The following is a 15305-nucleotide window of genomic DNA, read 5'->3' on the forward strand; positions in this document are numbered from 1 at the left end:
TAGAAATTGACAAAGCAAAATAACAAGCCGGCAAAAATTTTAGATAAGGGGGGTTGTGGACTCTCCATGCCAGGAAACAAATAATTTATCAGGTTAGCATAAATTTTGTTTTCTTTCCAATGGCATGGAGAGTCCACAAATCCATTCCAATTACTAGTGGGAACCAATACCCAAGCTAGAGGACCAAGTATGGAAAGGAAAGGAGAACAAGACAGGTGGACCTAAACTGAAAACACCACTGGTTGAAGAACTTTCCTCCCAAAGTAAAAAGTATGTAATAAGGACTAAGTGGCCGCCTTGCAAATTTGCTCCACAGAAGCCTAGTTTTTAAAAACCCAGGAAGGAGAGACAGCCCTAGTTGAAAGAGCCGTAATCCTCTCAGGAGGCTGTTGTTCAGCTGTCTTATAGGCCAACCGAATGACACTCCATAACTAAAAAGAAAGAGTAGTAGAAGTCGCCTTCTGGCCCTTAAAAAAAAAAACAACAAAAAGGGCAGAAGATTGGCAAAAATCCCAAGTAGCCTGCAGATAGAATTTTAAAGCACAAACTACATCCGAGTTGTGTAATAGACATTCCTTATGAGAAGAAAGATTAGGACAGAAAGAAGGAACAATTTCCTTATTGACATTACAGTCCGAAACCACCTTAGGAAGCAATCCCAATTTGGTACGAACAACCGCCTTATCTACATGCAAAATAAGATAAGGAGAGTCACACTGTAAAGCCGAAAGCTCTGAGACTCTACGAGCAGAAGAAATGGCTAATAAAAACAAAAAACTTTCCAAGAGAATAACAATATCAACAGAGTGCATAGGATCTAATGGAGCCTGTTGCAGAACCCTAAGAACAAGTTTAAGGCTCCACAGAGGAGTAACAGGTTTAAACACAGGCCTGATTCTGACCAGGGCCTGAAGAAATTAATGAACATCCAGTAAGTCAGCCAAACGTTTATGTAGCAGAACAGAAATTCAGAACAGAAATCTGACCCTTCAGAGAACTGACAAACCTTTCTCCAAACCCTCCTGGAGAAAGGACAGAATGCGGGGAACCCTCACTTTACTCCAAGGAAAACCCGAGATTCACACCAGTAAAGCTATGTGTGCCAAACCTAATGATATATCTTACCGTTTTACGAGCCTGGATCAAAGTGTCAATAACATTTCAGAAAAATCTTGCCAAGACTAGGCGTTAAATCTCCATGCAGTCAGCTTCTGAGAATCTAGATTTGGATGAAGAAAAGGACCTTGAAGTAGAAGGTTTTTCCCAAGTAGCAATTTCCACGGGGGGGGGGGGGGTTGCTGGGTTTGGACAACATCTTCACCAGGTCCGCAAACCAAATTCTGCGAGGCCAAGCTGGAGCAATTGGAATTGCCAAAGTTTGCTCCCGTTTGATAAGAGCTATCACCCGAGGAAGAAGGACAAACGGAGGAAACAGGTAAATTAGACCAAAATCCCATGGAACCGCTAGAGCGTCCACCAGAGCTGCTTGCGTATCCCTTGATCTGGATCCATATCTTGGAAGCTTGGTGTTTAGACGAGACGCCATCAGATCCAATTCCGGATCTCTCTACCTGAGAGTTATCATTGAGAATACCTCCGGATGAAGAGCCCACTCCCCTGGATGAAAAGTCTGCCTGCTCAGATTATACTCCTCCCAGTTTTTCACCCCTGGGATGTGAATGGCAGAAATGTGAGAGTTTTAAGACTCCGCCCATTGAAGAATGTGAGACACCTCCATCGCTAAGGAACTCCTGATGATTGATATAAGCCACCAAAGTGATGTAGTCCGATTGAAATCTAATAAACCGGACCAAACTCAATTGAGGCCATGCTATCAGAGCATTGAAGATTGCTCTCAACTCCAGGAAATTTATTGGAAGGGAAGACTCTGTCTGAGTCCAATTTCCCTGAGCTCTTAAGCAACCCCAAACTGCTCCCAAGCCTGAAAGACTGGCATCTGTAGTCACAATCTCCCAGGATGGTCTCAAGAAGCATGTGCTTTGGGATGGTCCTGAGAGAGCCACCAGGTTTGTTTAGGACTATCCTCTGAGAGAGGCCCAAGTGGTCTCTGTTCCATTGTCTGAGCATGCATAACTGTAGAGGTCACAGATGGAATAGAGCAAAATGAATAATGTCTAAGGAAGCCACCATTAGACCAATCACTTCCATATATTGCACCACCGAGGGGTGGACACATGACTAAAGAGAAAGACATGCAGAAAGAAGTTTGGATTTTCTAACTTCCGTTAAGAAAATCTTCATGGAGATAGAGTCTATGATCGTCACCAAAAACATACCCCCTGGGAATTTGGCACCAAAGAGCTCTTTTCCAGATTCACCTTCCAACCTTGAGATCGGAGAATCAACAGAGAATCTGTATGGGATTTTGCTGAATGAAAAGACTGCGCCTGAATATCATCCAGGTAAGGAGCCACTGCAATTCCTTGAGATCTGACTACTGCCAAGAGAGCCCCTAGAACCTTCATAAAGATTTGAGGGGCAGTGGCTAGGCCGAAAGGCAGGGATACAAATTGGACATGTTTGTGCAGGAAGGCAAACCGTAGGAACTGAAAATGATCCTTGTGAATAGAAATATGGAGGTAAGCGCCCTTCAGGTCAATAGTGTACTGACCCTCGGAAACTAAGGGGAGAATAGAGCGAATTGTCTCCATTTTGAAGAACGGAACCCTGAGAAATTTGTTGAGGTCTAAAATGGGTTGAAAATTTCCCTCCTTTTTGGGAACCACAAACAGGTTGAAATAGAATCCTAGACCCCATTCTGCTAGAGGAACAGGAGTGATCACTCCTAGAGAAGAGAGATCCTTGACACAGTTTAAGAAGGCCTCTCTTTTTTTCTTGTTTGCTGATAATCTTGACAGGACAAATCTGCCTCTCTGAGTATGAGATTTGAATCCCATCTTGTAACCCTGAGATATTACCTCCACCGCCCAAGAATCAGGAACATTGCGAATCCAAGCCTCTTGAAAAAAAGCAAGTCTGCCCCCAACTTGATCCACACTCTGATCAGGGGCAAACCCTTCATACTAATTTGTTCTCAAAGGAAGGCTTCTTGGACTGCTTGCCCTTATTCGAAGGTTGGTTGGATCTCCAGGAGGACTTGGTCTGTTCCGTTTTGGAAGATGAAGAAGAGGTTTTTTTGTCCTTTGAAACTACAAAAGGAACTAAAATTAGAAGTCTGACAACACAGGTTTAATCTTCTTATCCTGGGGTAGAAAGGCTGCCTTTCAAACTGTGACTGTGGAGATGATCTCAGCAAGACCAGCACCAAACAAGGTCTTCCCTTTAAAAGAAAGAGATAGAAGCCTAGATTTGGAAAAAATATCTGCCGACCAAGATTTAACCACAAGGCTCTGCAAAATAGAATGGCAAGTCTAGAAGTCTCAGACGTACTACTTGCATACTGGCCTCACAAATGAAGGTATTAGCCAGTTTTAAAGCCTTGATCCGGTCTTGGATCTCCTCTACTGTAATTTCCTCCAAAATTAGACCCAATAAGGAGTCCCACCAGTAAGAGGCCACACCAGCGACTGCCACCATACTAGCAACTGGCTGCCATAGCAGTCCTTGGTGAAGTTATTCTTTTCTTTAAGTACCCCTCCAGCTTCCTATCCATATGGTCTTTGAAGGAGGTACTATCCTCTAGAGCAGAGCTTTCCAAACTTTTCATGTTGGTGACTAACTTTTTAGACCTACATCATTTCGTAACACAGTAATTCAGTTGTTCTAGCAAACAGGAGGTTAAACTAACTTGTTTGAGATACAGACACATACATAAATTATATAATAATTAAATATATTTAGAAGTAACAGTATGTATGTGCAAGAATTAAAAAAAAGTTTAAAAGCACCAATAGCTACTTACTATTTTAATGGGATGTATGAAGTTGATGGGATGAACACAGTTTCTGAATATTTGGTGGAATATTAGATAAATATACTCCCATTTAATCATCAAGCATTTTTTAAGCTTCCACTTCCTATCCATATATCAAGAGCAGAAACAGCAATGTACTACTGAGAGCTAGCTGCAAAAAAAACAACAACACTGACTTCTGAATTCAGCTCAACGTTTAAGATGCCGCCCTTAGAGCTCTGTGAGGCCGACTGACTACTGCCCACGTTGCAAACACATTGCTGTCCCACTCACTGACTACACATGCGGTCACGAGCCGATTGAGGAAACTACACGTGCAGTCAGGAGCCAATGTGCCGCCAAAGCCGTCAATGGGAATAGTTTAATTTCCCACTGAGCTGCACCAATAAGTTAAGATGATATGTGACCCACTAGGTATCAATCACTTGTCAACCATGTGATATGCGTAGCAGGCAGGCAGAAAGTTGGAAATCCCAAAAATATTTAAATAAAAAAAAAAAAAAAAAAAATTGTACTGAAGCAGGGACACACCTGCACACTGCCCCTGACACACTAATGTGTCACGACACACAGTATGGAAAGCACTGCTCTAGAGGAATTGTGGTTCTTTTGGCTAATGTGGATATAGCTCCATTCAACACCCAGCTTCTCCCATTCCTGAGAAATAATGTCTAACTTACGATCTGGAACAGGAAATACTTCCACAGATCTAGGCTTGACATCAAAAACTCTATTTAGTTTATTAACCTTAGGAGTCTTTGCGACTGTAGGTCCAGAATCCTCCAGAGTAGCCAGAACCTCTTTCAGTAGCAAATGGAGGTGTTCAAGCTTAAATCTAAAATTAACCTCCTCTGAATCCGCTGTACTAACTACAGCAGATTCAGAATCATAGATTTGCCCTCAGAAGCTATTGAAGAACGGTCATCTTCAGACAACTGAGACAACCCGACTAAGGCAGCTTTGGCGTTAGAACATTTCCTTATCAGGAATTTCTGATGAGATTTTCTCTTCCTTTTTACCTGAAATTGACACTAAGAGCTGCAGAAGTAAGTTGCACAGCAAAATCACCTGTTAAAAATAATCCCCCAGGTAATGACTGAGAGGAACCGCAGGGTACTGCTTGTGTAACTGCCAAGGATGGGAACATCTGAGGAAAAAGATGAGGCAGTCATGGACAACAGTATCCTGAGAGACAGATGGCTCTGAAAGGGTATCTTTAATTTTGGAAAGTAACATTTTATTCACACACATGGAACAAAACTACACAGGAGGAATAACCTGTGCCTCAAGACAATATAAACATTTATCAAAGGACATAGAAAGATTTTTAGCTGATTCCTAAAGAGTATTGGTTAAACAGTAATAAACAAACTTAATAATCAGTTCCCAATAAATTAAGCAAACCTAAATATATATTGAATAAAAAATTAATGTGCAGGATTTTTGCAATATCAAGAGGAAAACAGGCACCGCTATATCCCCAGCTCTGCTGGAGAGACTCACCCCTCCTGTGTCACAAACGACTTAGAAAATCTCCTCCTACAACGTATGCAATACTGACACTGTAGACACTCTGTATAACAACGCAGTCTCCTGGTCTGTCTTTGAACATCCGATTCAGTGGAAGAGAAAGCCTTGTGGTCACATGACTGCATGGGGAGAAAAGCGTGCTATTACGCAGCGCTGAAGAGTCCCCAGAGTAATTAAACCATCAACCATAACATACAGTACATAAATATATCCTTCTTTGTTATTATATGATGTCCGCTCAGCAGTTAAAACCTCCTGATTCCAAATAAAACAGAATTTATGTTTACCTGATAAATTACTTTCTCCAACGGTGTGTCCGGTCCACGGCGTCATCCTTACTTGTGGGATATTCTCTTCCCCAACAGGAAATGGCAAAGAGCCCAGCAAAGCTGGTCACATGATCCCTCCTAGGCTCCGCCTTCCCCAGTCATTCGACCGACGTAAAGGAGGAATATTTGCATAGGAGAAATCATATGATACCGTGGTGACTGTAGTTAAAGAAAATAAATTATCAGACCTGATTAAAAAACCAGGGCGGGCCGTGGACCGGACACACCGTTGGAGAAAGTAATTTATCAGGTAAACATAAATTCTGTTTTCTCCAACATAGGTGTGTCCGGTCCACGGCGTCATCCTTACTTGTGGGAACCAATACCAAAGCTTTAGGACACGGATGAAGGGAGGGAGCAAATCAGGTCACCTAAATAGAAGGCACCACGGCTTGCAAAACCTTTCTCCCAAAAATAGCCTCAGAAGAAGCAAAAGTATCAAACTTGTAAAATTTGGTAAAAGTGTGCAGTGAAGACCAAGTCGCTGCCTTACATATCTGATCAACAGAAGCCTCGTTCTTGAAGGCCCATGTGGAAGCCACAGCCCTAGTGGAATGAGCTGTGATTCTTTCAGGAGGCTGCCGTCCGGCAGTCTCATAAGCCAATCTGATGATGCTTTTAATCCAAAAAGAGAGAGAGGTAGTAGTTGCTTTTTGACCTCTCCTTTTACCAGAATAAACAACAAACAAGGAAGATGTTTGTCTAAAATCCTTTGTAGCATCTAAATAGAATTTTAGAGCGCGAACAACATCCAAATTGTGCAACAAACGTTCCTTCTTTGAAACTGGATTCGGATACAAAGAAGGCACGACTATCTCCTGGTTAATGTTTTTGTTAGAAACAACTTTCGGAAGAAAACCAGGTTTAGTACGTAAAACCACCTTATCTGCATGGAACACCAGATAAGGAGGAGAACACTGCAGAGCAGATAATTCTGAAACTCTTCTAGCAGAAGAAATTGCAACCAAAAACAAAACTTTCCAAGATAATAACTTAATATCAACGGAATGTAAGGGTTCAAACGGAACCCCCTGAAGAACTGAAAGAACTAAATTGAGACTCCAAGGAGGAGTCAAAGGTTTGTAAACAGGCTTGATTCTAACCAGAGCCTGAACAAAGGCTTGAACATCTGGCACAGCTGCCAGCTTTTTGTGAAGTAACACAGACAAGGCAGAAATCTGTCCCTTCAAGGAACTTGCAGATAATCCTTTCTCCAATCCTTCTTGAAGAAAGGATAGAATCTTAGGAATTTTTACCTTGTCCCAAGGGAATCCTTTAGATTCACACCAACAGATATATTTTTTCCATATTTTGTGGTAAATTTTTCTAGTTACAGGCTTCCTGGCCTGAACAAGAGTATCAATAACAGAATCTGAGAACCCTCGCTTTGATAAGATCAAGCGTTCAATCTCCAAGCAGTCAGTTGGAGTGAGACCAGATTCGGATGTTCGAACGGACCTTGAACAAGAAGGTCTCGTCTCAAAGGTAGCTTCCATGGTGGAGCCGATGACATATTCACCAGGTCTGCATACCAAGTCCTGCGTGGCCACGCAGGAGCTATCAAGATCACCGATGCCCTCTCCTGATTGATCCTGGCTACCAGCCTGGGGATGAGAGGAAACGGCGGGAATACATAAGCTAGTTTGAAGGTCCAAGGTGCTACTAGTGCATCTACTAGAGTCGCCTTGGGATCCCTGGATCTGGACCCGTAGCAAGGAACCTTGAAGTTCTGACGAGAGGCCATCAGATCCATGTCTGGAATGCCCCACAGTAATGTGGGCAAAGATTTCCGGATGGAGTTCCCACTCCCCCGGATGTAATGTCTGACGACTCAGAAAATCCGCTTCCCAATTTTCCACTCCTGGGATGTGGATTGCAGACAAGTGGCAGGAGTGAGTCTCCGCCCATTGAATGATTTTGGTCACTTCTTCCATCGCCAGGGAACTCCTTGTTCCCCCCTGATGGTTGATGTACGCAACAGTCGTCATGTTGTCTGATTGAAACCGTATGAACTTGGCCTTTGCTAGCTGAGGCCAAGCCTTGAGAGCATTGAGTATCGCTCTCAGTTCCAGAATATTTATCGGTAGAAGAGATTCTTCCCGAGACCAAAGACCCTGAGCTTTCAGGGGTCCCCAGACCGCGCCCCAGCCCATCAGACTGGCGTCGGTCGTGACAATGACCCACTCTGGTCTGCGGAAGCTCATCCCCTGTGACAGGTTGTCCAGGGACAGCCACCAACAGAGTGAATCTCTGGTCTTCTGATTTACTTGTATCGTCGGAGACAAGTCTGTATAGTCCCCATTCCACTGACTGAGCATGCACAGTTGTAATGGTCTTAGATGAATGCGCGCAAAAGGAACTATGTCCATTGCCGCTACCATCAAACCTATTACTTCCATGCACTGCGCTATGGAAGGAAGAGGAACGGAATGAAGTATTTGACAAGAGTTTAGAAGTTTTGTTTTTCTGGTCTCTGTCAGAAAAATCCTCATTTCTAAGGAGTCTATTATTGTTCCCAAGAAGGGAACCCTCGTTGACGGAGATAGAGAACTCTTTTCTACGTTCACTTTCCATCCGTGAGATCTGAGAAAGGCCAGGACAATGTCCGTGTGAGCCTTTGCTAGAGGAAGGGACGACGCTTGAATCAGAATGTCGTCCAAGTAAGGTACTACTGCAATGCCCCTTGGTCTTAGCACCGCTAGAAGGGACCCTAGTACCTTTGTGAAAATCCTTGGAGCAGTGGCTAATCCGAACGGAAGTGCCACGAACTGGTAATGCTTGTCCAGGAATGCGAACCTTAGGAACCGATGATGTTCCTTGTGGATAGGAATATGTAGATACGCATCCTTTAAATCCACCGTGGTCATGAATTGACCTTCCTGGATGGAAGGAAGAATTGTTCGAATGGTTTCCATTTTGAACGATGGAACCTTGAGAAACTTGTTTAGGATCTTGAGATCTAAGATTGGTCTGAACGTTCCCTCTTTTTTGGGAACTACGAACAGATTGGAGTAGAACCCCATCCCTTGTTCTCCTAATGGAACAGGATGAATCACTCCCATTTTTAACAGGTCTTCTACACAATGTAAGAATGCCTGTTTTTTTATGTGGTCTGAAGACAATTGAGACCTGTGGAACCTCCCCCTTGGGGGAAGCCCTTTGAATTCCAGAAGATAACCTTGGGAGACTATTTCTAGCGCCCAAGGATCCAGAACATCTCTTGCCCAAGCCTGAGCGAAGAGAGAGAGTCTGCCCCCCACCAGATCCGGTCCCGGATCGGGGGCCAACATCTCATGCTGTCTTGGTAGCAGTGGCAGGTTTCTTGGCCTGCTTTCCCTTGTTCCAGCCTTGCATTGGTCTCCAGGCTGGCTTGGCTTGAGAAGTATTACCCTCTTGCTTAGAGGACGTAGCACTTGGGGCTGGTCCGTTTCTACGAAAGGGACGAAAATTAGGTTTATTTTTGGCCTTGAAAGACCTATCCTGAGGAAGGGCGTGGCCCTTGCCCCCAGTGATATCAGAGATAATCTCTTTCAAGTCAGGGCCAAACAGCGTTTTCCCCTTGAAAGGAATGTTAAGCAATTTGTTCTTGGAAGACGCATCCGCTGACCAAGATTTTAACCAAAGCGCTCTGCGCGCCACAATAGCAAACCCAGAATTTTTCGCCGCTAACCTAGCCAATTGCAAAGTGGCGTCTAGGGTGAAAGAATTAGCCAATTTGAGAGCACGGATTCTGTCCATAATCTCCTCATAAGAAGGAGAATTACTAGTGATCGCCTTTTCTAGCTCATCGAACCAGAAACACGCGGCTGTAGTGACAGGGACAATGCATGAAATTGGTTGTAGAAGGTAACCTTGCTGAACAAACATCTTTTTAAGCAAACCTTCTAATTTTTTATCCATAGGATCTTTGAAAGCACAACTATCTTCTATGGGTATAGTGGTGCGTTTGTTTAGAGTAGAAACCGCCCCCTCGACCTTGGGGACTGTCTGCCATAAGTCCTTTCTGGGGTCGACCATAGGAAACAATTTTTTAAATATGGGGGGAGGGACGAAAGGTATACCGGGCCTTTCCCATTCTTTATTTACAATGTCCGCCACCCGCTTGGGTATAGGAAAAGCTTCGGGGGGCCCCGGGACCTCTAGGAACTTGTCCATTTTACATAGTTTCTCTGGGATGACCAAATTCTCACAATCATCCAGAGTGGATAACACCTCCTTAAGCAGAGCGCGGAGATGTTCCAACTTAAATTTAAATGTAATCACATCAGGTTCAGCTTGTTGAGAAATTTTCCCTGAATCTGAAATTTCTCCCTCAGACAAAACCTCCCTGGCCCCCTCAGACTGGTGTAGGGGCCCTTCAGAAACAATATCATCAGCGTCCTCATGCTCTTCAGTATTTTCTAAAACAGAGCAGTCGCGCTTTCGCTGATAAGTGGGCATTTTGGCTAAAATGTTTTTGATAGAATTATCCATTACAGCCGTTAATTGTTGCATAGTAAGGAGTATTGGCGCGCTAGATGTACTAAGGGCCTCTTGTGTGGGCAAGACTGGTGTAGACGAAGGAGGGGATGATGCAGTACCATGCTTACTCCCCTCACTTGAGGAATCATCTTGGGCATCATTTTCTCTAAATTTTGTGTCACATAAATCACATCTATTTAAATGAGAAGGGACCTTGGCTTCCCCACATTCAGAACACAGTCTATCTGGCAGTTCAGACATGTTAAACAGGCATAAACTTGATAACAAAGTACAAAAAACGTTTTAAAATAAAACAGTTACTGTCACTTTAAATTTTAAACTGAACACACTTTATTACTGCAATTGCGAAAAAGTATGAAGGAATTGTTCAAAATTCACCAAAATTTCACCACAGTGTCTTAAAGCCTTAAAAGTATTGCACACCAAATTTGGAAGCTTTAACCCTTAAAATAACGGAACCGGAGCCGTTTTTATATTTAACCCCTTTACAGTCCCTGGTATCTGCTTTGCTGAGACCCAACCAAGCCCAAAGGGGAATACGATACCAAATGACGCCTTCAGAAAGTCTTTTCTATGTATCAGAGCTCCTCACACATGCATCTGCATGTCATGCTTCTCAAAAACAAGTGCGCAATACAGGCGCGAAAATGAGACTCTGCCTATGATTAGGGAAAGCCCCTAGAGAATAAGGTGTCCAATACAGTGCCTGCCGGTTATTTTACAAAATTCCCAAGATTAAAATAATTCCTCAAGGCTATGGAGTATAAAATATGTTTATATATAAATCGATTTAGCCCAGAAAATGTCTACAGTCTTAAAAAGCCCTTGTGAAGCCCTTATTTACTGTCTGTAATAAAATGGCTTACCGGATCCCATAGGGAAAATGACAGCTTCCAGCATTACATCGTCTTGTTAGAATGTGTCATACCTCAAGCAGCAAAAGTCTGCTCACTGTTCCCCCAACTGAAGTTAATTCCTCTCAACAGTCCTGTGTGGAACAGCCATCGATTTTAGTAACGGTTGCTAAAATCATTTTCCTCTTACAAACAGAAATCTTCATCTCTTTTCTGTTTCAGAGTAAATAGTACATACCAGCACTATTTTAAAATAACAAACTCTTGATTGAATAATAAAAACTACAGTTAAACACTAAAAAACTCTAAGCCATCTCCGTGGAGATGTTGCCTGTACAACGGCAAAGAGAATGACTGGGGAAGGCGGAGCCTAGGAGGGATCATGTGACCAGCTTTGCTGGGCTCTTTGCCATTTCCTGTTGGGGAAGAGAATATCCCACAAGTAAGGATGACGCCGTGGACCGGACACACCTATGTTGGAGAAACATTAATGCCTCAAGAGCCCTCTCTAGGCAGTCTCTATTAAAGAAGATATGTTACACTGCCTTATAAATTATCTCCTAAATAAAGCAGTTCAGTACCCTGCTTCTGCTGCCCAAAAAATATCCCCAATATGAAGAGATATATAAATGAGTCACCAATCTCCACCTGAAGGAATTTTAACCCCAAAGCGCTATATCTTTCTCACCTAGAAGGCAAAAAGCACTTACCTGTGGAGTTCAGCTGCAGGGAAGGTACAGCATATCAGGTATGACACTCAGATGACCTCCGATAGGGACCTGAAGAGAAAAGAAAAGCAGAGTAAACAACCCTGGTTTTCTATATAGGGGTTAGCATAAATTGTTGGAGGAAAAGCAAGGACTACCCTGCTGACCTCCAACAGCTAATAGCCACCATAACTCTTACTACAGAGGATTACATGGACACAGCATAGCCACAATACTTGCTTGCAGGGAGACTACACATTAAAGGATTTATTTTCTTCAGACACCATCTTCGCACACCGCCATCATGTACAAAGTCAAAGAATGACTGGGGGATTGTGGGAAGTAGGAGGAATACTTAAAGCTTTGCAGGTGTGTTATTTGCCTCCTCCTGGTGGCCAGAAGTCGAATTCCCACTAGTAATTGGAATGGATTTGTGGACTCTCCATGCCATATATATATATCTCAAAATTTCAAGTCCTAAGCTACTAGTCTGCCCAAAATGTTACATCACTTTTGATCTCACCCACTACCAGCTCACCCCACAAACACTACTCCACCCCCTCTTTGAGTATGTATGAAACACTTTATTGCACAGTCATTTTTTAATATTGTTTTTATTTTATACCATAAATTAAATAATGCTACATACAGTAATAAATTGACAAAAATAGTGAATAGCAACATCAACAAGGGGTTCTAAGGAAGACAATAGCTGGATAGAAAAATGAAGTTGTTGAACTGAAAGAAAGCAGAGTGAGTGTTGACGTTAATGTGAGGTCATAGCAGACCTGGATTTTTATTTATAATTATCTCTCAACTATCTTTATCCACTCCCTCCTCTCTCCAATCTTTCGTTTTACCATCTTGCTTCTCTCTCAGGCCATATGTTCTCTTTCTTTCCCCTATTTCAGAGCTCTTCACTATATTTTTCTCCACTTTTTACTTTTCCTCTCCATCCTTCTCTGCCCCTGTTTAGCCTCTCAGAAGTAACAATCTAAGCACTAATTGGTCCCTATAGCCCTAGAGGAATAACATATCCTTGTCCTTTCATGAATATATAATATCCCTTTAGATAATATTTGCAGCAGCAATCCAAACATTCACGCACTAACTTTCACTCGCCACCATTAAATTTCTACTCGGCAACAGCTACTGGAAAGTTTCAACCAGTGTGTGTGTGTATGTATGTGACTGCGTGTATGTGTGTATATATATATATGTTTGTGTGTGTGTTTGTCTATTTGTTCATATACTTTTAATATGAACTCCAGTTTTCCAGGCACACTAACAGGCCAGTAATCATGATATCTGACCTTGAGCACAGGAGAAATAATCAGTTAATTAGTAACCAAGTTTAATAACCTGCTTTTGCCGATCAGTTGGTTATTGCACCTGTGTTTTAGTTCAGATATGAAAATCAAAGCCCTAAGGACTGGAGTTTAAAAAAACACTGCTCTATTGTACAGAAAGTTTAAACAACCAAATAACTTTTATTCTGATTAGCATTGTACTCTGAAAAGTTACACAGCAAAGACAAAAAAATGCTGAAATTACATTAACTGTTTATAGCACATCTGAAAAGGACATTAAGATGATATCTAAGTTCATTGAAATACACTGCGCTAGAAAGACTGGTTGTGCTTTTGCAGTATAGTGAGGAGCTCTCAGCAGGTAGTTATAATATACAGTAGATGGTAAAATTGAATAATAGAAAAGAATGTGAATTCATGACAATAATGGTTTTAAAAATTACCATGGCACCTGCATGTGTTTTTTTTTTTTGTTTTTTTTATTTAAACTAGCGGGTAATCTACCTCAAAACTGTCTTTTGTTTTTGAGCGTATGTGTGTGCATACATAAATACATTATATGTATATTTAATGATACATAAGATATTTTAACTAATAGGTACTGCAATTTCCTCCTGGATGTCTATCTATGACAGAAAACTTACAGTCAAGTGACATCACACTTAGTTCAGCTTTCTATTTCACTCCCCCTTCCTCATAACCAAGCACGGCCTAATTCTGTCATCCTCTAGAATTCACACTTTCCCTTCATAGGACACTTCCAAAATGTTGAGACACTCACTTATCTAGTCTATTTCAGCCTACTTCTAAAGTAGCCTTCCCAACAACCCTCTCTTCCCTCTACAATCTATTATGAATGCCTTTGCCAGACACAGATCCAATCATGGGGTTGTCCTCAAAGGACAAATAAGTCTCCACAGATAAAAACTTCCTGCATTGGCAAGGAGGAATGGTCAGTATGACTAGTAAATTAAAAATAAAAACTCTACCCCCTCATTGATTGCATTCTGACAGGCTTTACTGCCTAATAGGTCGCAATAGGCTTTACTTTACTTACTTTAACCTACAATCTCACACCTATACATCCACTCTCATCTCTAGATAATCCCAGAACTAAGGTCTTCAGCTCCCTATTATTATACCCATTATATGTCATTTGCATCTCCCTCTCCAAGACCTCTGTCATGCTACACATAATGTCTCAAACTCTCTACTTCATTCTGGTCGGGTCTCCGACTCCAAACTTCCAAAGCTTCAAGTATTTTCCAAAAACATATTCTTCAGCAAAGCTTACCAAATACCCTTCCAAAAGTTCCTTATCTCCATACCCCATCAATATAAGTACACAGCTGAATTTATTATGCTGCTTAGTGACGAGCAATACCTGGATTGTAACTCTACCCAAGTATTATGTATTGTATGGTACTTATAACCACAAATATGGTAGAGCTTGTCAAATCCTAATATTAATTTGAGATTTAAATAGAATTATCGTTGATGTTTCTAGAAAAATAGACTGTGTATTTCAAAGCCAACATTTGTCAGCTGACCACGTTCAATCAATACTTGACTTACTTGATTAGATGCAAAGTACTGGACAAATGTACTGTCTAGTTCTAGATATTGGCATCTATAAACTTACTTTTATTATAGCTTTTAAGATGATTGATATTAAACTGTACTTTCAAATTCTATCAATGAAAACTGCATTTTTCATACATACTTCCATTCATATATTTTTTTTAGAAATAAAAACAAAATTAGCATTGCACTTCCCTCATTTTGCAGGATAGGAGGTCAGAAGTAATTATCTGTACACTGGTAGTTTGGTACATCAATCAGTGCTTTATATTCAATGAGGAGGTATTTCCTTGTTTACACTAATTGCAAGTATATTGTACTTTGAAAAACTACTCGTATTGAACTTTGACAGTTTGGGAATAATACATATTCCATGTAGAACGTATCATCCTTTCTGTATGCTTCGATATAGGGCACATGTATTTTGCAAATAACGTTCACGATCATCGTAATACAATGTATGCATGAAACTTGCCGTTATTGCAAGTTTGTCATTATTTGATAGTTACTTAAATTGTGCACTTACGATTTGAGAGTATTACATGTATCCTCCGTTTACGTGTCTTTACATGAGGCACATGTGTGAGATTCTGGTGATTATGATAAAATGTACATAG

The 15305-nt window shown here is 41.5% G+C and overlaps 1 protein-coding gene across 1 annotated transcript in view; it reads right to left on the reverse strand.

Annotated features, from left to right (window-relative positions):
- Positions 1 to 15305, reverse strand: part of OSBPL1A (oxysterol binding protein like 1A) — a 702947-nt gene that overhangs the window by 191087 nt on the left and 496555 nt on the right.

This window comes from Bombina bombina, chromosome 5 (genome assembly GCF_027579735.1).
Source record: "Bombina bombina isolate aBomBom1 chromosome 5, aBomBom1.pri, whole genome shotgun sequence".
Taxonomy (NCBI): domain Eukaryota; kingdom Metazoa; phylum Chordata; class Amphibia; order Anura; family Bombinatoridae; genus Bombina; species Bombina bombina.